The sequence below is a fragment of the Pseudorca crassidens genome, chromosome 4 (genome assembly GCF_039906515.1).
Source record: "Pseudorca crassidens isolate mPseCra1 chromosome 4, mPseCra1.hap1, whole genome shotgun sequence".
NCBI classification, from domain to species: domain Eukaryota; kingdom Metazoa; phylum Chordata; class Mammalia; order Artiodactyla; family Delphinidae; genus Pseudorca; species Pseudorca crassidens.
Window position 1 is genome coordinate 77,386,660 of NC_090299.1, and position 26,383 is coordinate 77,413,042.

The 26,383-nt window shown below is 34.9% G+C and overlaps 1 pseudogene; it reads left to right on the forward strand.

Annotated features, from left to right (window-relative positions):
* The first annotated feature begins 18,135 nt into the window (after window positions 1-18,135).
* LOC137223012 (retinoic acid receptor RXR-gamma pseudogene) overlaps window positions 18,136-26,383 on the forward strand; it is a 49,670-nt pseudogene continuing 41,422 nt past the window's right edge.

A 26,383-nucleotide genomic window follows, 5' to 3' on the forward strand; every position in this document is an offset into this window, starting at 1 on the left:
GGTACGCGGGCCTCTCACTGTTGCGGCCTCTCCCATCGCGGAGCACAGGCCCCAGACGTGCAGGCTCAGCGGCCATGGCTCACGGGCCCAGCCGCTCCGCGGCATGTGGGATCCTCCTGGACCGGGGCACGAACCCGTGTCCCCTGTATTCACAGGCGGACTCCCAACCACTGTGCCACCAGGGAAGCCCTAGTCTAGGATTTTTGATACATACTGGCATTTAAACAAATTTAGAATTTAGAAGTTATTAATATATGCCAGATATAAATACATATTTCTTCTGCATCATAACTAACTCTTAACTAGTAAAAGCTTCCTATTAATTATATGAATCACAATTTTTATTGAATACTAATAAAAATGAATTACAGGCCTTGAAAAGAATGTCACCTGTTCAATTTATATGACTGTTTCATTTTTAATCAGAGCTTCTTCTCAAATGGTTCTTCTTTTTTTCATAGTCACAGAATAAAGGAATTGTTAGAAATTGACCTTGGTAATTAGGCTCTAAAGATGGAAAATTTTAGTGGTGACAGGATGACAGAATTGAATGATTAGCAAAGGAAAAGCAAAGTTTCTATGAACTTACCATACTTGCAATTTTCTCATTTATAAGCATGTCACTTTACCACTAAATAAGAATTATTTTTGAGGAAAACAGAATGCTATATGATTTTTCTTCCTGCTAAAATGGGCATAGATAACCACATATCCTACAGGTAGGGAGTATTTGTACATTCAAAACTGGGTCAAGGAGGAGAAAAATGATGGGGGTGTTGATCAGGAGTAGAAAGACTAGACAAAGTGTTACTAAAATGCAAATAAAATTGGGGAAGAATCACATTTGCATATAATTTTAACTGAATCCTATTTATCAAATATCTGGATTTTTTATGGTTTTAAAAAATAATAGATTATTTAAATAACAGTAGACAAATCTAGTTACAAAGTGGCACGCAAATGATTATAACATCTTTATTCATAATCACTCCAAACTGGAAGCAATCAAGATGTCACTCAGGTGAATGTGTAAACAAACTGTGATACAGCCATACAATGGAATACCATCCAGTTTTTAAAAGGAATGAACTAACAAGCCATTCAAAGACATGGATGAATTTTAAATGCATTCTGTAAAGTAGAAGAAACAGTGTGAAAATTCTACAAACTGCATGATTGTAGCCATTTATATGACATACTGGAAAAGGAAAAACTATAGAGAAGTTAAACAGATCAAAAAAAAAAAAACAGATCAATGGTTGGCAGGAATCTAGAGTGGGAAAAGTTCAAATATGTGAAATGCAATGGAATTTTAGAGATGTGAAACTATTTTGTATGATTGTATAACTGTGAATATATGGCACGATTCATGTACCTATGTACTTATAGAACTTGACAGCTCAGAGTAAATCCTATTGTACATAAAATTTAAAAAAAAATATGAGGGCATGAGTCCTATGATAGAATGCTGTCTGTGGCAAAAGAATATAACTGTATTACAAATAGAAGACACAACCTTATATTGGGGTTCGAAGGAAAAGCTGCTGACCTATGTAACTTTGGAAGTGAGTGTAATCTGTAAGACTGAAAGTAAAGGGAAGTGTACATAACTCTGTACTGCAGTTGATAAAGTTTTATTACATGGGGGTGCAGATTTACAATTCTGAAACCACTATACATGTATCCTGAAATTTAACAATTATGTAAATGAATGGTAGATGGTAGGATTTCTCATTGTTAAAGTGGAAAGGTACATACCAGCAAGGAGAGGAGGCTAGAATAATCCATGCCATAAAGGACTCGGAGACAACAGTATGAACTCATGTTTACCTTTGCATAAATACAGATGTCACATAGAGAAATAATTACATATATGTGTACATACATGGTTTAATATATGTATATATATTTTCTTGCTTAGTCAGGTAGAGCATTTATCAGCAATGACACCTGACTACACTGAGTGTCCAGATCTTGGCTTCTAATGCCATTTTCCAATGAAAGGAACCAGAGGTACTTGGAGAAATAGCTGATTTAATAAATACAAGATGAGCCTGAAGCATTTTACAGTGCCTGAAATTAAGGTAGCGCTAAAAAAACTACCATAAAAAACATAAACAATAGTAGAGGTATATCAAAGGGACAGAGGTACCAAATGAAAGAGCTTCTAGTTGCCAAATATAAACAATTTGAGCTACACATGCACATACACACACACAATAATATTGGATCATAACCCAAAGTATAAAATGAATATCTATGATGAATAAGTAAATGGGGAAAAATTAACAACTCTGGGCAGAAAATTTTCAAAGTATTTATGTAAATAATCCACCCTCCAGGAGGTAGAGTAAAACTCCCCACTCTTTAAGGATAGGCTGCACATAATGGCCATCTTCCAAAGATTACAGTATGGAAAAGAAGAAAAATTAGTAACTTTACAATGGAGAAATCTGACAAATTCTATCTCAACTCAGGTGATCAATTTTAACATTAACACATTAACAGCGATAACTCATGTTGACAGTATGTACTTTTGATATGATGCGATGAAGACGACATTTGACCTCTGTGGTCTTCCTCCCACAAACGTATAACACTAGACCTAATTATGAGAAAAATCCCAATAGAGGGGTATTCTACAAAATGCCTGAATAATACTTCTTAAAATTGTTAAAGTCATAAGAAATAGCAAGTTTGAGAAGCTGTCACAGTCAACAGGAGCCTAAGGGAGACATGATGACAAAATGTAATGTGGTATCCTACATGAGATCTTGAAACAGAAAAGAATATTAGTTACAAACTAAGGAAATGTAACATATGGACTTTAATTAATAATAATATATCAGTATTGGTTCACTAATTATGAGCAACGCATCATACTAATATAAGATGTTGACAAGAGGGTAAACTGGGTATGGGCAAAACTTTTTGTGTTATCTTTGTAACTTTTCTGTAAATCTGAAACTGTTCTAAAATAAAAAGTTTATAAAATACTAAAAGATTAGTTCTGAAAATTGAAAAGTACATTATAGTGGAGTTCTGGATACAGGAACTTGTGAGTATATAGACTTCTAATGCAAGCTGAGCAAAAATACTTTTTATTGACAGAGGGTTGACTATAATAGATCATGTAATTAAAAGAAGAATGTGAACAAGGTGTAAATTTCTGAATATAGTTCAAAAAGATAGGATGAATTCATCTTACCAACAGTACATTCTGTTCAGTCCTGTGTCCTAGCAGCATTGAAGAAGAAATCTTATTATCTAGCATCTATTAATCAACTCGGTAGGAAATACACACCACAGAACATTAGAGTGATGAATATTTTCTTCAGTATTTTAGAAGTCATCAAGGTAAAATTAGTATTTTGTTGCATTGCTTAGAGAAAATAACATTTAGCTTTCATTGTCATTATCATCATTGGCAAGTCTTACTTGGTTTTGTTGACAATTTGTTTTTTTAGAATATTAGTTGTTATTACTCTCCTAAAGAGAAAGAAAGAGCTATCTTTAGGGAGAAACCATTTGAGTTAGAAATATATGTGACAACAGAGTTGTAATATCTTAGGTGGGAAACATGTTGATTTAAAAATATGAATAGAAATCGTGGCATAAACTTCAAACATTTCAGGTATCATAATCATTAATTCTTATGTATTCTATTTCTTATGTTTCCTTATTATCTCAAACTTAGTTGGATTATTCACTGTGGAATACATTCTTAATCAAATGCATATACGATCTGTATAATTGTTAGCTATTTTATTATCACTGGCTGGAACTCTATGTTCTTGATCAGGTACTATTTTTATAAAAATGTTTAAGATAATTTATTAGTCAGTTTAGCAAAATGGAAAGGTAGTGCCCCCTTACCAAACTCAAACCCACTCAACAGGTTAGAAGGCAGCATGATTTTGTGATGAGCAGCATTGGTGAGATTTCTTGCTACATATCATGGTGGGAGGAATGTTCATAGAAGAATATAGTCTGATGGGAAGCAAGGTGACTTTGTAAAAAATACCTATATTTTTAAAATACCATCTCTGGGAGAAAAGACTACAGTTGCTGAAATGCCTATATTTTATTGCTGTTTTCACATCAACACCAATGGGTAAACATACATAATTTTAATGATCTAAAAAGATATGACTTACTTAGACACTGTGATTATTTCTGTGATTACAACATGGCAACTCAATATATAAAAACACATCTTTTTTTTCCAATTATACCTGTTCCTGAACATTTCCTTCATGCTAATTTCAGTTTATGAAATAAGCAGCTGAAATCATTGAATTTGTGTTTCCTTTCATCTCATATTTGTTTAAGCAGACACCTGAGAATTTCTGCCTATACAGAGAAATATAACAAGATGATTCAAAGATACAGCTTACAACAAAGATGTATTGTTTTCATTTTTTTGCTGTTATTTATATAAAGTTCAAATTTCCCATTTCTTTCCCCAGAATTAAAACTGTTTTATCCTCTTCAGCTAGATGTTATTGGTGGGGGAAAAAAAAAATGAACCCTGCAACTTGAAAGATTTACCTGGAAAGTGACTTTGATTAGACTTTATCATAAGTAGAGCTGAAAAAGCAACATATTTACAATGAACTAATTTTTCCTATTAGTTCTTGGAATTCAAGTAAACTCATTATTGCCATTTAGATAACTTACATCAATGCCTCAGTGAATCACATTATTGATCAATCAGTTATAGAACTTACTATCTTCATCATATTAGGTGTTATATATAACATGAATTTTGCTCTTGCTGAATACGTAATCTAGTTGAGGAGACATGTCTTAACATATAATTGAACATACAAGAGAGTTAATACTATTATCAATAATGGTCAAAATATGTCACATAATCTATATGTTATTAATTTTCATGGGAAGGTTAAAGATTAGACCAGAGAGGCAAAGCTTTAAGAAAGGGGTGAATTTATATTGGGTTGGCCAAAAAGTTCATTCCGGTTTTCTGTAACATATTATGGAAAAACCCAAACAAATTTTTTGGCCAACCCAATATATGTGTTTAACTGAATAAATAAAGTTAAGATGTTCCTGAGGAGTGAAAAATATATTTCAAAAAAATAAGAAGAGATGAAAGGCAAAGAGAGCATGGGCAGATATGACTAAAAAGTTAGACCCAACTTCTCCCACTTTTATTTGAAGCTTCAAATCAGTGAACCTGACAAGGACTTTAAAACCTTTCACAGATACATACTAGGAGGCCAAATTATTCTGTTAGGTGAGTATAATTATGAAAAAAGCAAGCAATTAAAAATCACAGTGATGTCTAGTAAAAATTTTAACTTCACCTAAAGCAAGAGCTAGGAGAAATGCTTACCTAATAAACGAGGGAGTAACAATCTTCGTGACCCATTTCACACATTCCCTCTTATTCTCTTTTTAAAAGTGTCTACTCCTTTTTACTTCATGATTAATTGTCAGGGTAACTGAGTAGCTCTTTCCTGAGCAATATAAATGTCATTCACTTCTCTTGAAACATGTTTGGTACCTCTTCTTAGAAGCCGAAAATCTCAGACTTCAGTAATCTCACAGCCAGAGAATGACAAATTATCTTTCAAGACAGCAACAGTGTCATACTTGTGGAGAATAGATTTTTAAAATTAAGTTACGCATGGAAATTGGTATTTTGTTGTATAAATTGGCATATCAGTGAAAAGTTGCTAGAATATGCCACCATTATTCTATTTTCATCTACATAAAATAATCCTTTGGTAAAACAAAATGTCATGAGTCATTGCAAATAGTGTTTTTTCACATGCCCCCCTTTTAAAAAAGGGATGTATCTATGCTTACAGTACTCTAAACATTCTTTTGTATATTTTGTTACTTTTATTTGTATTACCCTTCTCACATTTGAAAGAATAATGTAGTGTAGGGGCTAAGAACTGAGTACTGCACTTAGACAACCAGAATTCCAGGCTTCTCACAGCCACTTTCAAGTTGTATGACCTGTGCCTCACTCCTTTGTGCCTCGGTGTCTTCACTGTAAACTAAGGAAAAGAATAGTGTCTATGTCATGGGTTATTGTAAGGATCAGTAGAATTAATACTTGAAAAGCCTTTAGGGTATTGCCTGGTATATGGTATTTGCTACCATTCTATTATTACCTGGAAAAATTCCGACTCGTTTTTTCCTGGATTCCCTTCTAAAAACTCTTTTCTGACAGACTTGGACAAAATTAATCATTCTCACCTCTGTGTGACCATCTATTTTTACTTATACCGAGCTCTTTTCCTGCTGCATTTCTTATATGGTTATCTTTCCTGCTACACAATGAGCTTCCTGAAGGCAAGATTATGCTTTACACATCCTGTGTCCCTGCAACAAAATGATGTGCCAAGCACATACTGCACCAATGATTATCATTCCTGGCGGGATCACTGTGAGGGGTCCTCAAAATATGTACACTCTGAGATGAGGATTCAATAGGAAATTTATATTTTTTTTTAGGAAGTTCATTGTATGGTTTTCATGTTCTGACTACTTGAGATTCTCTCTGGTAGGCACACAATAAACAGGTAAATAAAGAAATGAGTTATACTTTCTCCTTGCCTGCTATTTATAAATGTAAACATTCTTATTTCTCATTCATTCTGAGTGTCTTGTAGAAAAAATTCATTTATTGATGGAAAAGAATAGCTAGACATCATCTGATTTGTGTAATTTTTTATATTTGGATACTATTATGTATCAGTTTTCTCTGATAAACTCTAAATAATTACATATAATACCTTTGGATTTATTTAGGAATGTCTCTGGGTATGATTCAACACCTTAACAAAAGAGAATTTAATCAGGCAAAGGAAAACTTCAAATGTATAGGGTAACTGTACCCAAGCTTTGTATATGTTTCTACTCTCAAGAGTTCTTTATTTGAATGTGGTGATTTATGTTTGTCTAATATGTCCACTGGGCAAATTAGTTAAAACACATAAAATGTTCCTTGTTATCTCTAGGTTTCAAAGAGGAGAAGAGTATGTGTAGATAATATGGGAAGAAAACTTCTTTGAGGAAAAAAATATTTAAAAATGAAAATCAAATCAAATCTCTCATTGAAACTATCAAATAGTGTGTTGTAACCATGAATTTGGAGTATTGTTGAAAATAGGAATACATTTTGGTAGACATATTTTGATATTATTAATAGTTTTAGAATTAGTAAATTTTTTATTACATTGAGATCTATATAATCTTTTTGTTTTACTGGCACAATTTCAAATTTTTCGTTGCGGTTTTCCAAAAGTTTTGGAATGGGCACACATATGTACACACACACACACACACACACACACACACACACACTTTTTTTTCTTAATTACAAACAAGATGAACAGATAATTAGTAAAATGTCATTTTCCCATCAGATTAAATTAAATGAATGTGCACCTGTATAGTGGCCTTGGAACTGAGAGATAAAGTGAACCCATGTGTCTTTCTGTACTCCTAGAACAAGTGTATTTTATCAAAAGACAGATGGCTGTTTAGCAATGTATCACCTGCATAAAGAACATGAGTGGAGCATTAACTCTTTTCTGAACTATATTGAAATCCCCATGTATTTATTATTTCTCATTATTTTTTCATTAACTGAAATTTCCACTTGTCTTTATAATATAATTGGGTATTTAAATGATACACATTGTTTCCTGTTTTGTATTCAAATCTCTTTGGTTATTTTCACTAGCAGATATTTTAAACAATTCCCCACTCCAAATATATTTTTTGAAGAAAATACATACGATAAGGTGTTCTCTCATTTGAAAATCACTTGCTGTGTCATACTTAAATACCAAACAAAATTCATAAACTCACAAAAACATAGTTTCCTAGAAGACTTCTGGGTCATTCAGGTTGATCCTATGGTTCTCTGAAATATTGTTGTAGAACTTTTTCATAAAAGAGTTTTTGAAGGATCTTTTATGACAAATTCCTAGTACACAGTGGGTTTTTGTTTGTTTATTTTTGATCTGTAGCTTTAAAAAATTGTCAATATGTAAGGAAAGTCACTGAAACTGGGCGGCAAAATAATAGCTATAGCTTTGAGTTTCATTCAAATTTTTTTCAATAATGGTATTCTATCCCTCTCTTTTATAAAGCTGAAAACAAGTTTCTTGGAGCTGAAAACTCACTTGGGAGATCCATCTTCTCTTGTGCTCCCAAGGAGGATTCTTTCAAATCTTGATCTAAAAGGAAAATTTAGTTGATGGTTATGAGTATGTAACCCCTGCTCTAAGCCAGAAAGGTACCTGTGTTTACCTTACGGGTTATTACTGATTAAAGACCTAGATCTTGTCCAGTAGAGTTTCAAACAATTTCTGTCCATTAGAAAAAAGTCCCAGATGTTATATTTTTAATTCTCTGCAAGTATTAATCAGTTTTGTGTCTTTCCTAGTTTTCTAGTTCCCCCCTAGTTTTCTAGTTCCCCAAAATACCTAGTTTCTCAAAATGCTGTTTCAACCAGCTTTTTCATTACTGGTTTCCTATTTTACAAATTAAACATATTTTTGATATATATCATTCTGTATTTGAAAAAATGTTTTGAGCATATTATTAATCTTTATACGTCTCATAATGCACTTTTTAATTTATTCCACAGAACAGTTTGATGTGCTTGTGACAGGTAAGCCTGAATGAACTGTCTCCCAGCCAGTGAGGCTACTGAAAGTTGAACTGATCAATCTTTATGGTAAAATTTCATGAGAGAGATTCTCCTTTGAGTATCTTTTCTAGTTGGAAGGTACAATGAGAAGATAAAAGTTCATGCCAGTGATATTCTCAGTGTACTCTGAAAATTCCAAGTGATTAGTGGATAATGGGCTCTTTCACTTATCTTTCTAATGGTTAAGATTATTCATGATCTAGAGTAACATTGTAAAGAATGGACTGTATTATGCTAACTCATACATAAACTTAAAACACAAGTCTTACGCAATTCCAAAAGGTTACTATGTAATTGCATCCATATTTTAAGAGAGCCTACATTTGAATTTTGTTCCTGATAAGAAGTCAAGCAGCGGTAAAGAATTAATTTATATTTCTTCTATATATTATTATTGTTACAAATTAGTGAGCTAGTTTTTGGAAGAAGAATGAAGCAACATGTAATTTTTGTTAAATAATTGGTTTTCTGAAATCATATGGCTGCATAAGGATATATGCTCATTTTCTTCTACGCCTACACATTACTTAGATGTTCTTGGAAGAAAGGTAGATAAATTGGAAACAAAAGTAAAATCCTAAAACAAATTTTCAGTCATTCGGAAAAGAGTAGGATAAAATCCTGAGTTATTTTAACTCTACTGCAGGGACTAATCAACTAGTTTCCAGTGCTTTTTTTTGAAATAGATTTTAAACACAATGTCCTTGTTTTTTCCTTTTATACCATTCCTCATGTTTGAGTTATGCATCATTGGTAGTGATTTAAACCATGGCATCTACATCTGGTCTTTATTACATGCTTTATTGCATACTTGAATGGCATTTTTCAAAGCCTGGAGGTTTTTCATATTTCCTTTAGTGAGATTTATGCAATAGAATTTGTAGAGTCAGAAAAAAGAGAATCAAGAAAAGAGAGTTGATGACTCTATTTAATGTAACCTTAGATTGCCACAGGCTAACTCAGACCTAAGGGAAAAAAATCAAGTACCCAACTTAAATCAATGGCTTTAAATTCTTTTTTTTTTTTTTTAATACTCTACTGAAGTTCTAATTCCACCAGTCTTCACAAGTGGCTGCTTGTGATGCCGGAATGCCTTCTAACTTCTTTTTCTCTCTATCAAGGGCAACTTATTTAAAGAAATATGCCTATCACAGTTATAGAATGCTTAGAAAACTATTTATTGAATGAAAGGGCAATATAAAAAATCTAAGTAGTCTTTGCACTGTAAGACTCCTTTCAGCAATGGGCAGATGCCCTCCAGTATTTGGGGCAATCAATAAACTAGGATTGTTTCCACTAAGAGTTACATATTTCACAGGCATCAGGGTATAATGTAAAGCACCAGACAGGCATAGATTTTTAATCCCATCTCTGTATGGCTATGGGAATGTTATTTGGCCTACTAGGTTTTAGTTTCCTCTTATATAAAAAGGAATGTGACCTTGGAAGGTTGCTGGTAGATTAGAAATAATGGATACAGAGCACCTGGAACATAGAGTCATTCTATAATTGCTGTTAGTAAAAATTATCCCACCCCAAGTAGAAAGAACTGTCATTTTTTTTTGGTTGCTATTAGATACCCTAATTGATTCATGTTCTTTTGGTCTCACAAGGTAACCTTGTTCTTTCAGGCTTACTTACTTTTCTGTGAGGAGTTTATATCATGTCCTCCCAGGAAATGGGACAAGAGCTGTTTTTCTGTCAAAGCTTTATGCTAAGCTCAGTTGTCTCCTCCACTGACCTTCCCCATTTTTTCTGAACTGTAGTTTTGTATTTCAAATCTGTGACTAATCAAGGTGGAAGGGACTGGAAATACAATGCTGAGTTAGATATGATCCCTGCATCTGGGATCTCCTGTCTTCCATGTTACTAATTCTCATGTTTGTTTTAGAATGCTTCCAGCAGAAAGCCCAGGGACCTAAATGCCAAGAGTATCCTTAGTAGATTGATTTACATAAGCTGTTCATGGTCTCAATTTCATTGCTTCTCGGACTATTAAAATAAAATTTTAAAATAAAATCTCTCTACAATACAATTGATTGTTGAAAACCAGAAAAAAATATACAGTGCCCTCTCCCTCTTCCAATACTTCCATCCTTAAATTGCTGCTGCAAATGAATAATAAACCATTTATTATACAGATGTTAACTGGGAAGCTACTAAAGTTCTAGGGATACAACACTGACTAAAACAAACAGCAGTCCCTCATTGAACACACACATTTGAGCCTTGGCCTTGTGTGGAACATAGGTTGTATAGGCTACCATATGTAGGTGATGGGAATCATTTTTTAAAAAACTTTATTATTTTTCTTCTGCTTTTTTTGAGATATAATTGATATACAGCATTGTATAAGTTTAAAGCGTACAGCATGATTTGACTTACATACATTATGAAATTATTATCGCTGTGAGATTAGTGAATGTCCACCAACTCATATAGATTCAGAATTAAAGAAATATAAACAAAATGTTCTTTGTGATAAGAACACTGGATTTCCTGTCTTAACAACATTCATATATAACATACAGCAGTGTTAATTATATTTGTCATGTTGTACAATACTTCCCTAGTACTTATGTATCTTATAATTGGAAGTTTGTAATTTTGACTGCCTTCCTCCAATTCCCCCTCCTTCCCCTGCCTCTGGTAGCCACAAATCTGATCTCTTTTGCTATGAGTTTGTTTGTTTTTGAAGTATATTAGTTCCTGGTGTACACTATAGTGATTCGATATTTCTTTACATTTCAAAATGATCACCAAAATAAGTCTAGTTAGGGTATGTCACCATACAAGGATATTGCATAGTTATTGACTATTTTCCCTACACTGTACATTTCATATTCGTGACTCATTTGTTTTGCAACTGTAAGTTTGTACCTTTTAATCTCCCTCACCTATTTGTTTTCTCCCCTCACCTGCCACCCCGCCCTCAGGCAACCACCTGTTCATTCTCTGAATCTATAACTCTATTTCTGTTTAGTTATGTTTGTTCATTTGTTTTCTTAGATTCCATATATAAGATAAATCATTCAGTATCTGTCTTTCTCTGTATGACTTATTTTACTTAGCATAATACTCTCTAGGTCCATCCATGTTGTCTCAAATGCCAAGATTTCATTCTTGTTACAGCTGAGTTATATTCCATTGTATATATGTACCACACTTTCTTTATTCATTCATCTGTTCATTCATCTATTGATGGCACTTAGATTGTTTTTATATCTGGCTATTGTAAGTAATGCTGCTATGAACACAAGTTTCAAATTGGTGTTTTCATTTTCTTCTGATAAATACTGGGCATGGAATTGCTATGGTAAGTCTATTCTAAATTTTTTGAGGATCTTCCATACTGTTTTCCATAGTGATTGCACCAGGATACATTCCCACCAATAGCGCATAAGCGTTCCCTTTTCTCCACGTCCTCGCCAACACTTGTTATTTGTTGTCTACTTGAAACTCGTGGTTTTGATTTGCATTTCTCTGATGACTAGTGATGTTGAGCATCTTTTCATGTGTTTATTGGCTATCTGTATATTTTCTTCAGAAAAATGTCTGTTCAGGTCCTCTGCCCATTTTTAAATTGGGCTGTTTGTTTTTTTGGATGTTGAGTTGTATGAGTTTATTGTATATTTTGGATAGTAACCCTTTATTGGAAATATCGTTTGCAGATATATTCTCCCATTCAGTACGTGGCCTTTTCATTTCATGATAGCTTCCTTTGCTGTGAAAATATTTTGTAGTTTGTTATAGTCCCATTTGTTTATTTTTGCTTCTGTTTCCTTTGCCTGAGGAGACATATCCAAAAGAATATTACTAAGACTGATGTCAGAGAGCTTACTGCCTATATTTTATTCCAGAAGTTTTATGGTTTCAGGCTTTACATTTAATTCTTTACTCCATTATATATTTATTTTTGTGCATGGTGTGAGAGAGTAGTCCAGTTTGATTCTTTTGCATGCAGCTGTCCAGTTTTTCCAACACCATTTATTAAAGAGGTTATCTTTTCCCCATTGTACATTCTTTCCTCTTTTGTTGTAGATTTAATTGTCCATATAAGTGTGGATTCAATTCCAGACTCTCTATTCTTTCCCATTGATCTGTGTGTCTGTTTTTGTACCAGTACCATACTGTTTTGATTACAGTAGCTTTATAGTATAGTTTGAAACCAGGGAGCCTGACATCTCCAGCTTTGTTCTTCTTTCTCAAGCTTGTTCTGGTTATTTGGGATTTTTATGTTTCCATACAAATTTTACAATTATTCTAGTTCTGCGAAAAATGCTGTTGGCATTTTAATAGGGATTGCATTGAATCTGTAGCTTTCCTTGGATAGTATGGTCATATTAACAATATTAATTCCTCCAATGCATGAACACAGTATATCTTGCCATGTGTTTGTGTTGTCTTCAGTTTCTTTCATCAGTGTCTTGTAGTTTTCTGAGTATAGGTCTTTAGCTCCTTGATTAGATTTATTCCTAGGTATTTTATTCTTTTTAATTAGATTGTATTATTTTCTTAACTTCTGATAGCTCATCGTTAGTGTATAGAAATGCAACAGATTTCTATATATTAACATTGTATCCTGCAACTTTACCAAGTTCATTGATGAGTTCAAATAGTTTTTGGTGGTATCTTTAAGATTTTCTATATACAGAAATGTCATTTACAAATAGTTACAGTTTTACTCCTTTCCATCTAATGTGGATTCCTTTTATTTTATTTTTTTTCTTGTCTAATTACTGTGACTAGAACTTCCAATACTATGTTGAATAAAAGTGGCAAAACTGGACATCCTTCTCTTGTTCCTGATATTAGAGAAAGTGCTTTTAGCATTTCACTATTGAGAGTGATACTAGCTGTGGGCTGGTCATATATAGTCTTTATGATGTTGAGGTATTTTCCCTCTATATCCACTTCATGGAGAATTTTTATAAATAGATATTGAATATTGCCAAAACCTTTTTTTGCATCTGTTGAGATGATCATAGGATTTTTATTTTTCAATTAGTAAATGTGATTTATTTACAGATATTGAACCATCCTTGCATCCTGGGATAAACCTCAGCTGATCCTGGTGCATAATTCCTTCTATGTATTGTTGAATTCAGTTTGCTAATATTTTGTTGAGGATTTTTGCATCTATGCTTATCAGTGATATTGGCCTATAATTTTCTTTTTTGTAGTGTCTTTGTCCAGTTTTGGTATCAAGGTGATGCTGGTCTCATGGAATTAATTCAGAAGTGTTCCTTCCTCTGCAATTTTCTGGAATAGATTGAGAAGGATAGGTGTTAACAACTCTTTAAATGTTGATAGAATTCAATTGTGAAACTGTCTGGTCCTGGATTTTTGTTTGTTGGGAGTTTTTCTTTTCTTTTTTTTTTTTTTTTAATTACTGATTCAATTTTATTACTGGTGTTGGTCTGTTCATATTTTCTATTTCTTCCTGGTTCAGTCTTTGAGAGATTGTACATTTCTAGGAATTTGTCCATTTCTTCTAGGTTGTCCATTTTATTGATACATAATTGTTCGTAGTAATCTCATAATTCTTTGTATTTCTGTGGTGTCAATCATAACTTATTTTTCATTGGTGATTTTATTGATTTGGGCCCTCTCTCATTTTTTCTTGATGAGTCTGGCTAAAGGTTTACCAATTTTGTTTACCTTTTCAAAGAACCATCCCTTAGTTTCATTGATCTTTTCTATTGCTTTTTAGTCCCTTTTTAAAAAATTTCTGTTCTGATCTTTATGATTTCTTTCCTTCTACTCACTGGGTTTTGTTTGTTCTTCTTTTTCTAGTTCCTTAGTAAGGTTAAGTTGTTTATTTGTGATTTTCTTGTTTCCTGAGGTGGGCTTGTTTCAATAACAACATCTGTCTTAGAACTTTTTTTGCTGCATCCCATAGATTTTGGATTGTTGTTTAATTGTTTTCATTTGTCTCAAGGTATTTTTTAATTTCTTCTTTGATTTAGTCAGTGACCCTTTTCTCATACCCTCACTTTTAGTGTCTTTAGATCTAAAATGAGTCTCTTGTAGACAGCATATAAATGGTCCTTGCTTTTATATCCACTCAGGCACTCTATATCTTTTGACTGAAGCATTTAGTCCAATTACATTTAAAGTAATTATTGATAGGTATAAACTTATTGCCATTTTATTGTTTGGGGTTGATTTTTTAGTTCTTTTTTGTTCCTTTTTTCTTTTTTTGTCTTTTTTCCTTGTGATTTGATGAATATCTTTAGTATTATGTTTGGATTCCTTTGTCTTTTTTGTGTATTATCTATTATACATTTTTTGTTTGTGGTTACCGTGAGGTTTATATTTAGCAATTTATGTGTGTGTGTGTGTGTGTGTGTGTGTGTGTGTGTGTGTATGTAGATGATTATTTTATTTTCAAACACATTTTAAGAACTGTGTATTTTTACTCACCTCCCCCTCACAGTTACTGTTTTTGACATCATATTTTATATGTCTTTCTTTTGTGTATCCCTTAGCTACTTATTGAGGTTATAGATTTTACTACTGTTGTCTTTAGTCTTCCTACTAGCTTCGTACATGGTTGATTTACTACTTTTACTGTATATTTGCCTTTACCAATAAACTTTTTCCTTTTCATGTATCTAGTGGTGGCCTTTTCTTTTTTGCTTAAAGAAGTCCCTTTAACATTTCTTGTAAAGCTGGTTTGGTGAACTCTTTTAGCTTTTTTTGTTTCTAAAACTTTTAATCTCTCCATCAAATTTGAATGAAATTCTTGCTGAATAGAATATTCTTGGTTGTAGGGTTTTCCCTTTCATCACTTTAAATATATAATTCCACTCCTTCTGGCCTGCAGGGTTGCTGTAGAAAATTCAGCTTATAGACTTATGGGAGTTCCCTTGTAGGTAACTTTTTTGCTTTTCCCTTTCTGCTGTTAATATTCTCTCTTTATTTATTTTTTTTAATTAATTAATTTATTTTTGGCTGCATTGGGTCTTCATTGTGGTGCATGGTGGCTTCTCTTGTGAAACACGGGCTCTAGGCATGCAGGCTTCAGTTGTGGCACATGGGCTCAGTAATTGTGGCACATGGGCTTGGTTACTCCTTGGCATGTGGGATCTTCCTGGACCTGGGTTCGAACCCATGTCCCCTACATTGGCAGGCGGATTCTTAACCACTGATTTGATGAATATTAAATTCATCAAAGGGGAATTTGAGAGCAGGGAAGTCCCTCTCTCTTTATTTTTAATTTTTGCCATTTTAATTACAGTGTGTCTTGATGTGGTCCTCTTTGGGCTGATCTTGTTTGTATCTCTGTGCTTACCGGACTTGGATATTTGTTTCCTTTCCCAGGTTAAGGAAGTTTTCAGATATTATATCTTTAAATATGTTCTCTGCACCTTTCTCTCTCTCTTCTCCTTCTAGGACCCCTATAATATGAATGTTAGTATGCTGGATCTTTCCTCAGAGGTCTTTTAAACTGTCCTTATTTTTATTCTTTTTGCTTTTTTCTGTTCAGCTTCAGTGATTTCCACTGTTCTGGCTTCCAGATCTCTGATCCATTTCTCTACATCATCTAATCTACATAATCTTATCATATTCTTCATATATATTTGGTTCTTCTTTATATTTTTAACTCTTTGTTAAAACTTCTAATTTTTCACTCTTTTCATCCATTCTTCTCCTGAGTTCTTTGAAGCATCTTTATGATCATTACCTTCAACTCTTTATCAGGTAGACTGCTTATCTCTACTTCATTTTTTTTTAATTATAAATTTATTTATTTTTGGCTGCATTGGGGCTTCATTGCTGAATGCGGGCTTTCTCTTTAGTTGCAGTGAGAGGGGGCTACTCTTCATTGTGGTGTGTGGGCTTCTCATTGCAGTGGCTTCTCTTGTTGTGGAGCACAGGCTCTAGGCACACGGGCTTCAGTAGTTGTGGCTCATGGGCTCAGTAGTTGTAGCTTGTGGGCTCTAGAGTGCAGGCTCAGTAGTTGTGACGCACAGGGTTTGTTGCTCTGTGGCATATGGGATCTTTCTGGGCTGGGGCTCGAACCTGTGTCCCCTGCATTGGCAGGCAGATTCTTAACCACTGTGCTACCAGGGAAGTCCCTCTACTTCATTCTTCATCTTGGGTTCTATCGTATTCCTTCATTTGGAACGTATTCTTCTGTCGCCTCAATTTGCCTAATTTGCTGCTTTTATTTCTATGTTTGGTGAGCTGGTTAAGTTTCTCAACCTTGGAGAAGTGACCTTTTGTAGGAGATGTCCTGTGTGTCCCAGCAGGGCACTCCTCTCTGACACCAGAGCTATATGTTCTAGGTGTGTCCCATATGTGCGCTGCATGGGTCCTTCTGTTGTAGCAAGCTGACTACTATGGGTGGTCTGATAGGCATGGCTGACCCCCAGTCTGGTTGATTGCCAGGCTCTGACTCGTGTGGAGACTGCCGGTCACAGATGGGTTGGGTCAGGTCATGAAGCAGTTGGCTGCAGATCCTTGGGGGTTCCCAGGGCTAGTGCTGGCCTGCTGGTGGGTGTAGCCAGGTTCCAGAGTGGGTAGTGCAGGGCTGGGGACCCTGGATCTATATCAGCCTGCTAGTGGGTGGGACTGTTTCCTGACATGGCTAGCTGCTGAGTCTGGGGAGTCCCAAAGCTGATATCAGTCTGCTGGTGAGTGGGACTGGATCCTGGGGCAGCCGGCTGAGGTGTCCAAGGTGTCTCAAAACAAGTGGCAGCCTGCTGGTGGGTGGGGCTGGGGCACAGGGTGTCCCAGAGCTAGTCCCGGGCCAGTTGTGAATGGATCTAGGTCCCAGGGTTTCTGGCTGCAGGGTCCTGGGGTTTCCAAAGTTGGTGTTGGCCTACTGGTGGGTTGGGCAGATCCTGGGGCTGCTGGCTGAAAGACTCAAGGTGTCTCAGAGCTGGTGTTGGTCAGCTGGTGGGTGGGACTGGGTCCCGGGTGTCCTGGGGCTGGTGCCATTCTGCTGGTGGGAGGGCTATTTCCTCACATGACAGACTGAGGGACTGTGATGGTCTCAGGGCTAGTGCCTGCCCACTGGTAGGTATAGCCAGGGTATTGCTGCTGGCTGCAGGGCCCTGGGGTTCCTGAAGTTAGTGTCATCTTGCTGGTGGGTGGGAGTGGGTCCCAACATCTGACTGTGTGGTCCCTGGGCAGTTCGAGGACTATTGCTGGTGCTCTGGTATGCAGGGCTTGGTCCTAGGGCTTTATGGTGGACAGGACCATGTCCCAAAATGTCTGTGGGCTCAGAGGGTCTTAGGGCAGTTGGCCTGCTGTTAGGTAGAGATGTGTCCCTGCCCAGTTAGCTGCTTGGCCTGAGGCATCCCAATACTGGTGCCAACAGGCTGGTGGGCAGGGCTGGGTCCCATCACTAATAAGCTAGAGGGAAGATTCCAAAATGGTGCTTGTCAGCACCAGCGTCCTTGCGGTAGAATGAGCTCGCAAAGATGGATGCTGCCAGTGTCTATATCCCTATGGTGAGCTCCAGTTTCATCCTGCCTCTACAGGAGGCTCTCCGAGATCAGCAGGTGGGTCTCACCCAGGCTCCTTTTAAACTACTGTTTCTGCTCTGGGTCCAGAGTGTGTGAGATTTTGTGTGTACCCTTTAGCAGTAGAATCTCTATTTCCCATAGCCCTCTGCGTCTCCTGAGAGTAAGCTCCACTGGCCTTCATAACATGTTCTGAGATCTCATCTTCCTGGTGCAGGACCCCTGGGCTGGAGAGCTTGATGTAGGGCTGACATCTCTTGCTCCTTAGGGAGACTCTCTGAAATTGTCATTATCCTCCCATTTGTGGATCACCCACCCAGGTATATGGGTCTTGAGTATACCGCAACTTCAGCACTCTTACCTGTCTCATTGTGGTTCCTTCTTTATATCTTTAGTAGTAGAAGATCTTTTCTGCTAGTCTTCTGCCTTTTTCATCAATAGTTGCTCTGTAAATAGTTGTAATTTTAGAGTGCCTGTGGGAGGAGGTGAGCTCGGGATCTTCCTACTCTGCCATCTTGGCCACTCTAGGAATCTTTTTTTTTTTTTTTTAAGTGCATTTCTTTCTCTGTTCTGCTATTAGTTTCTTTGGAAAGCATCAATTATCTGCTAACTGGGCATCATTGCAGGTTCTATAACCATTCATCAGAAATTTAAGATCCCTTTCTTAAGGCACAGGCAAGACCCAAAGTCCTGTTTAGCCAGAATAATCACCTCAGGTTAGAATTTTATCCAGGACATTTATTATTCTTTTATTTTTGAGCTAGAAAGCTGTACTGAAGCACATTGTGACAAAGGGAGAGTGTGGGTTTTTAATTTGTTCCTGGGAATAAAATATCAGTTTCTTTTCTTTTCTGCCTGAAGCTATTTGCTTGCTTCACTTAATAATTAACCCCTCAGAAGAACCAAAACGCAAAAACAAAAACAAGAACTTTTCAAGGGTAAAACTATAAGTTGTTTTCTCAGACCATTAATAATTTGGTCAGCAGAAGCTGAATTAACTATAAAGTTATAGCTATAAAAGCTGTTTTACATAGTGGAAAGAGAGAGCTCAAGAATGACCTAGACATTTGTTAAAATCTTTACTTCACCACCTGGCTACTATGCAGTCTCGGGTAAGTTTCTTATGTGTAGTAAGCTGAAATTTCCACACCTGTAAGATAAAAATAATATTACCTATCATATAGATATTTGGGGGGAAAATGAATACCGTAAGTACAATACTGTGACTAGAACATGGTAAGTAGTCAGTAGGTAGTAATTGTTCTCATTGTTATTATCTTTCATAAATTCACAGGAATTAGAGAATTAATCTTTTTAAAAACTACTTAAAATGTGAGTACTATTGTAGAAATTTAGAAGAAAAGCTAGCGTTTTTACTTGAGCTGAACTATTGGATCGGGAATAGACCGTAAAGATTTCTCTATTTACTAGAATTTTCCTCTCTCCCAACCTGACAGAGAATGTTGAGGAAATCTTTGTTGAAAATTTGTATTACAGATATCTCCACTTTTAGATAAGAATAAATTATAGATAAAATAACATTCAAATTCATAAAACCAGTATTTTACTAACCATTATTCATGTGTCAAAAATTGGTTTAGATGAGAAAAAGTTAGATATATAAAATTAAGAAAAACAATATTCTCAAAACTTTGCTTTCTCATGGATAAATTCTTTCACTCATTTGCAAAATGCCATAAATTGTTTAAAATGCTAGATATACACATTTATATAAAATTTAATTTTTTGTCTATTACTGTGTAAGAATAAAGTAATATAGAATAAAATCTTTATTTGAAGGTAAAATAATATAGAGTTTTACCCTTAAAAAATGGGATGTCTTGAGACCTACATATCTTTATTTTATACTCTACAAAGTCAGCTTGAAAGCATCTAGTCCAGACTTTGTTTTCAGAAAACAAAATGACTTTTTAAAATATAATACATGACAGATGGATGAAAACATATACACACATGCATGTTGAGTGTTCTTTCACACTGATTCCTCAGTGAAAGGAGAGTCTAATGAGAGTTCCTATGAATGGTGACCAGGAGGTGACACAGAAGAACTGTATGCTCACCTTTCTTCCTTAATTTTACTTTGTTAAGACTTGACATTGTTCGTGTAAGACAAGCTTGCTTTGTTCCCTAACATTGTACTTCTTCCACCATCATTTAGTGTTTCAACTCATTTATAAACTCATGAAGATGAGATGAAATACAATACATTTTTCCTAATGGAATCTTAATCTTTTTCTCATTCAGTAGAAAACTGAAATTTAAGTTACCATTACCTTTGGGCAACTGTGAGATATACACTAAGTCTCTGGAGTTTAAAATATCATGTTGGGTTTCTATCTTTGAAAATATTAACAACTGTAAATACTAAAGCTGGAGGGTTAAAAATGTTTCATTAAAATTCTTGTGGAAGTAAGGTGCTGTGGTCAGAAGAATCTCTCTTCTCTTGACTCAAATCCAGCCTAAGAACTTGTGGAATCCAGGTGTGGGAAAGCTGTATGCCTAGCTGGACCAGCATGCCAACACAAGTACCAAAGAAACTGCCCCGTAACAACTTCATGAAATCGATATTGCCCCAGTTTTGCTGCTGTGGAATTTGATGCTTAAAAAGTTATGGCAAATTAAGAAGGTCACACAGCTGATAAGTGGTGAAAAAGACTCTCCTTGACTAAACTTTATTCAGCTCCTCCAAGCCCTCTTCTCAACCAGACCAAACTGTGGCCCCAGTCCTGCTAGGCCTGCATAGTCCAATTTTAGTGAGAACCCTGTTAAGCCAGTTTAGAGAGAATCCTCTATCCTCTATATCTGATCAAATTCCTCATGCCCCACATTGGCCTGCCTTCAGCAAAAATCCCAAGTCACTTTAGCAAGAATTCCCCTTACTCTTAATGTCTCCTCTTAGAAATTTTCCATCCACCAACAGCCACCACCAACCTGCTCCTCTACTGTGTTCCCTTTTCCTTATTGTATTCAGGGTAGAGCTCAGTCTCTCTCCTCTATTGCTATAGTCTTGACACCTATCACAATAGTCTGGAATAAAGTTTGCCTTACCATTTTAACAAGTGTAGAATAATTTTTTTCTTTAACAGAGACAAAACCAAGAATGGAATCAAGTCAGCTGAACTCAAAATCCTGGTTCTTTTCCTTAAATTGCTCAACATTTTCCTTTTCCTTAATAGCTCAACATTTGATATTTTTATTCTCTAACATTAAATTTCTGTTCTCTTAACTAGGCATATTAAAATAGTTTTTTAAAAAGCAGTAGACAGTTCTATTTTTGGATAGCAATGAGCGTGACACCTAAAATTTTTCAAAATCACTTTTTTATGTCACAGAAGTATTTATAATACGGTTTATTTCCTTTTTAAAAAATCTCTGCAGGCCATATGGTCTGTGGGCCAGTGCCTTCTCTGAACCATCCAATGAACTTGGTCAAACATACTTAGTTTAACAGGAAGAGAATTAGCAGATTTTCTTTTTCCATTGTAGAGTCTTTTTTTTTTTTTTTTTGGTAATTTTATTGAAGTATAGTTGATTTAAAATGTTGTGTTAGTTTCAGGTGTACAGCAAAGTGATTCAGTTATACTTCTTATACATATATTCATTCTTTTTTAGAATCTTTTCTCATATAGGTTATCATTGAGTAGTTTTAATGACTTTTCCTGCTGTCATAATTATAAATATTAGTTAATGTTGCATTGAGTTGGTGTGTGATATATGTGATTTAAAAAATGGGTATGTAAAGTAAGTTTCCAAAGAATAGTGGTTTTCATTTAATACCTTCATTCATTCATTATGTGGTAATATTTGTTATTATTACTATTGCTGAGAGAAAAATGTAACAAAAAATCTTATTAGAAAATCCCTTTTTTGTGGTAGCTATGATGTCTCTCATCACAACTAAGTTTAAACAATTAGAGGTGATTTTCAAAATCTGTAGTCCTATATTTTGGCTGTTTTAAAAATAGAGTTTGTCACTACTTATCACGTGTATTTTTTAATTAGACAAGAAAGTGTTTATTTTTCTTCATAGTTGACACTTTCCTTCTACTTCATCAAAAGCTTTCATTTTCCTAACTTTAATGCTTTATTGCTGCCTGCTGCCCTTAAAGAGATCATGTTTTCCATTGCCTATAAAAGATCATGCTTAAATTGTGTTCTTTGCTACATCACACAAACAATAGTTTTAATAGTTTTCCTTATTAACTGTACTTTGCCTACTTTAAGAAAAAAGTCAGATAAACAAACATCTTCAAGCACAAATGTTTTATTTATCCTGATTTTATTACTCAAAATTTATAATCCCTTGAATAAAAACAATTACTAGTGACTTAGGCAATACTTGAAGATCATATCATTTTCACAACCACTGTATGTGATAATTATTATAATGCCCAAATTTTAATCTGAAGGGTTTAATTTACTTCTCTGAATTCCCACAAACTGTAAGTAATTAATCTTGGACTTGAAACTTGGTCTTTTAAAAATTCAAAGCATTTTACATTTGATCTTCACAAATGTACAATTGAGCAGTAAATATTTATTGTTGATGCTTAATTAAAGTTGTCTGTATCCATTAATCTATTTCTCTATGCTTCAGAAATGTGCTTACCGTGCCTTGAAGAATATTGAAAGTAAAGCTTGGGTGTTTCAATAGAAAATCTTAAAGATATCTGGGTTTTATTTAACGGGACCTATTTCATTACAGAAAAAAAATATTCTAATGTATACTTATGCAGCATCAAAAAGAGCATATCTGACATCAAAAATTTTTGGCTCAGGTTTATTCTGTTAAAGTGTGTCATTCACTTTAATTATCTTGAATACTTGCCCTCTTCTGTTTAATAATGTTGATATATATATATATATATACACATACATACATACTTAGAGAATGAACTTATGGTTACCAGGGGGAAGGATAACAGGGAGGGATAGGTTGGGAGTTTGTGATTGATGTGTACACACTGCTATATTTAAAACAGGTAGCTAACAAGGACCTACTGTAAAAAAAAATAATTAATTTAAAAAAAAAAAAAAGACTTTTCCTGACCCCTTCCTCTCCTGGAACTATCTCACTAGCCCATCTTATTGTCTAAGGAAATAAAAACATTTATATATGTGTGTGTGTGTGTGTGTATATATACTGCAGCTTTATATATATATATAAATATATATATATACTGCAGCTTTATATATATATATATATATATATATATATATATATATAAATACTGCAGCTTTAAAACCATTCTCAGAAACACTAGGTTTACATATATGTACTTGGCCTGCTAAAAATGTATTCAGCCCACCCCTATGTATCAATAGCTCCCCTTAATCCGTACCTCCTGCTGTTCCTTGTTCTAAGAAGCTAAGACAACACTAACATTTGTCTGCGACAATTATGCTTAGAATTTACAAAAGCATGCTGATGCAAGCCAAACAAGTAGTTTGTGGATTTAGAAGTGGCTTGAATTTCTTTTGGGCTTGCTACTTTATTCTTGTTAGTCCCCTGCCCGACTGCCATCAAGCTCAGTTCGATGCCATTTAAGCCTTTAGCATACAGACTGTATTTGTCATCACAGCTGATAAAGACAGAATTTATATGATTATACCGATTTTTGCAACTTTACTACTGAATTCAATTTGAAGTCAAATATATTTTATAATTTAAAATATGTAAAAGAATATGGCCTCAAAATACATAGTACTTAGTATTGTCCACTTTGAATGATACTGAGCTGTCTTCCACTGAATAAGAGTTGATATTAGTACTACAAAACTTTATAAGGCATTTACTACAAACTGGAAAAAGATTCTATTCAGCACTGAATTTAGGGCTGAAATCTCCATTTCAGTGTGGAGGCAGTGTTACCTCTGTTTAATGATCTTATTTTAAGTATTGATAAAATCATCCTCAGGTTTTAAAGGTTAATGTTCCTGAAAATACTCAAAGCAGATTTCATCAGAAAATATTTCTTCTTATTCACAGTTGTATGTATGCCATATAGTACTTTTTAAATAAATGAGGGAGATGCCTCATTACAAGAATGTACCACGTAGATTAGACTGCCTATATAATGCAAACACTGATATATTAATGACTACTCAAGCAACTGGTTTCTTTTTTTCTTTAACATCTTTATTGTAGTAAAGTTGCTTTACAACGGTGTGTTAGTTTCTGCTTTAAAACAAATTGAATCAGCTATACACATACATATATCACCATATCTCCTCCCTCTTGTGTCTCCCTCACACCCTCCCTATCACACCCCGCTAGGTGGTCACAAAGCACTGAGCTGATCTCCCTGTGCTATGAGGCTGCTTCCCACTAGCTATCTATTTTATATTTGGTAGTATATATAAGTCCATGCCACTCTCTCACTTCCTCCCAGCTAACCCTTCCCCCTCCCTGTGTCCTCAAGTCCATTCTCCACGTCTGCATCTTTACTCCTGTCCTTCCTCTAGGTTCTTCATAACCATATTAATATTTTTTTAGATTCTATATATATATATATATATATATGTTAGCATATGGTATTTGTTTTGCTCTTTCTGACATACTTCACTCTGTATGACAGACTCTAGGTCGATCCACCTCACTACAAATAACTCAATTTCATTTCTTTTTATGGCTGAGTAATATTCCATTGTATATATGTGCCACATCTTCTTTATCCATGCATCTGTCGATGGACACTTAGGTTGTTTCCCTGTCCTGGCTATTGTAAATAGTGCTGCAGTGAACATTGTGATACATGACCCTTTCTGAATTATGGTTTCCTCAGGGTATATACCCAGTAGTGGGATTGCTGGGTCATATGGTAGTTCTACTTTTAGTTTTTTAAGGAACCTCCATACTGTTCTCCATAGTGACTGTATCAATTTACATTCCCACCAACAGTGCAAGAGGGTATGCTTTTCTCCACACACTCTCCAGCTTTTATTGTTTGTACATTTGTTATGATGGTCATTCTGACTGGTGTGAGATGATACCTCACTGTAGTTTTGATTTGATTTCTCTAGTGATTAGTGATGTTGAGCATTCTTTCATGTGCTTGTTGGCAATCTGTATATCTTCTTTGGAGAAGTGACTATTTAGGTCTTCTGCCCATTTTTGGATTGAGCTGTTTGTTTTTTGATATTGAGCTGCATGAGCTGCTTGTAAATTTTGGAGATTAATCCTTTGTCAGTTGCTTCATTTGAAAATATTTTCTCCCATTCTGAGGGTTGTCTTTTTGTCTTGTTTATGGTTTCCTTTGCTGTGCAAAAGCTTTTAAGTTGCGTTAGGTCCCATTTGTTTATTTTTGTTTTTATTTCCTTTTCTCTAGGAGGTGGGTCAAAAAGGATCTTGCTGTGGTTTATGTCATAGAGTGTTCTGCCTATGTTTTCCTCTAAGAGTTTTATAGTGTCTGGCCTTACATTTAGGTCTTTAATCTATTTTTGTGTATGGTGTTAAAGAGTGTTCTAATTGCCTTCTTTAACATGTAGCTGTACAGTTTTCCCAACACCACTTGCTGAAGAGGCTGTCTTTTCGCCATTGTATATTCTTGACTCCTTTATCAAAAATAAGTTGACCGTATGTGCGTGGGTTTACTTCTGGCCTTTCTATCCTGTTGCATTGATCTATATTTCTGTTCTTGTGGCAGTACCATACTGTCTTGATTACTGTAGCTTTGTAGTATAGTCTGAGGTCTGGAGGTCTGATTCCTCCAGCTCCGTTTCTCTTTCTCAAGATTGCTTGGGCTATTCAGGGTCTTTTGTGTTTCCATACAAATTGTGGAATTTTTTGTTCCAGTTCTGTGAAAAATGCCATTGGTCCTTTGATAAGGATTGCTTTGAATCTGTACATTGCTTTGGGTAGAATAGTCACTTTCACAGTGTTGATTCTTCCAATCCAAGAACATGGTATATCTCTCCATCTGTTTGTATTTCTTTAATTTCTTTCATTAGTGTCTTACAGTTTTCTGCATACAGGTCTTTTGTCTCCTTAGGTAGGTTTATTCCAGGGTATTTTTTTCTTTTTCTTGCAATGGTAAATGATAGTGTTTCTTTAATTTCTCTTTCAGCTTTTTCACCATTAGTATATAGGAATGCAAGAGATTTCTGTGCATTAATTTTGTATCCTGCCACTTTACGAAATTCATTGATTACCTCTAGTAGTTTTCTGGTAGGGTCTTTAGGATTC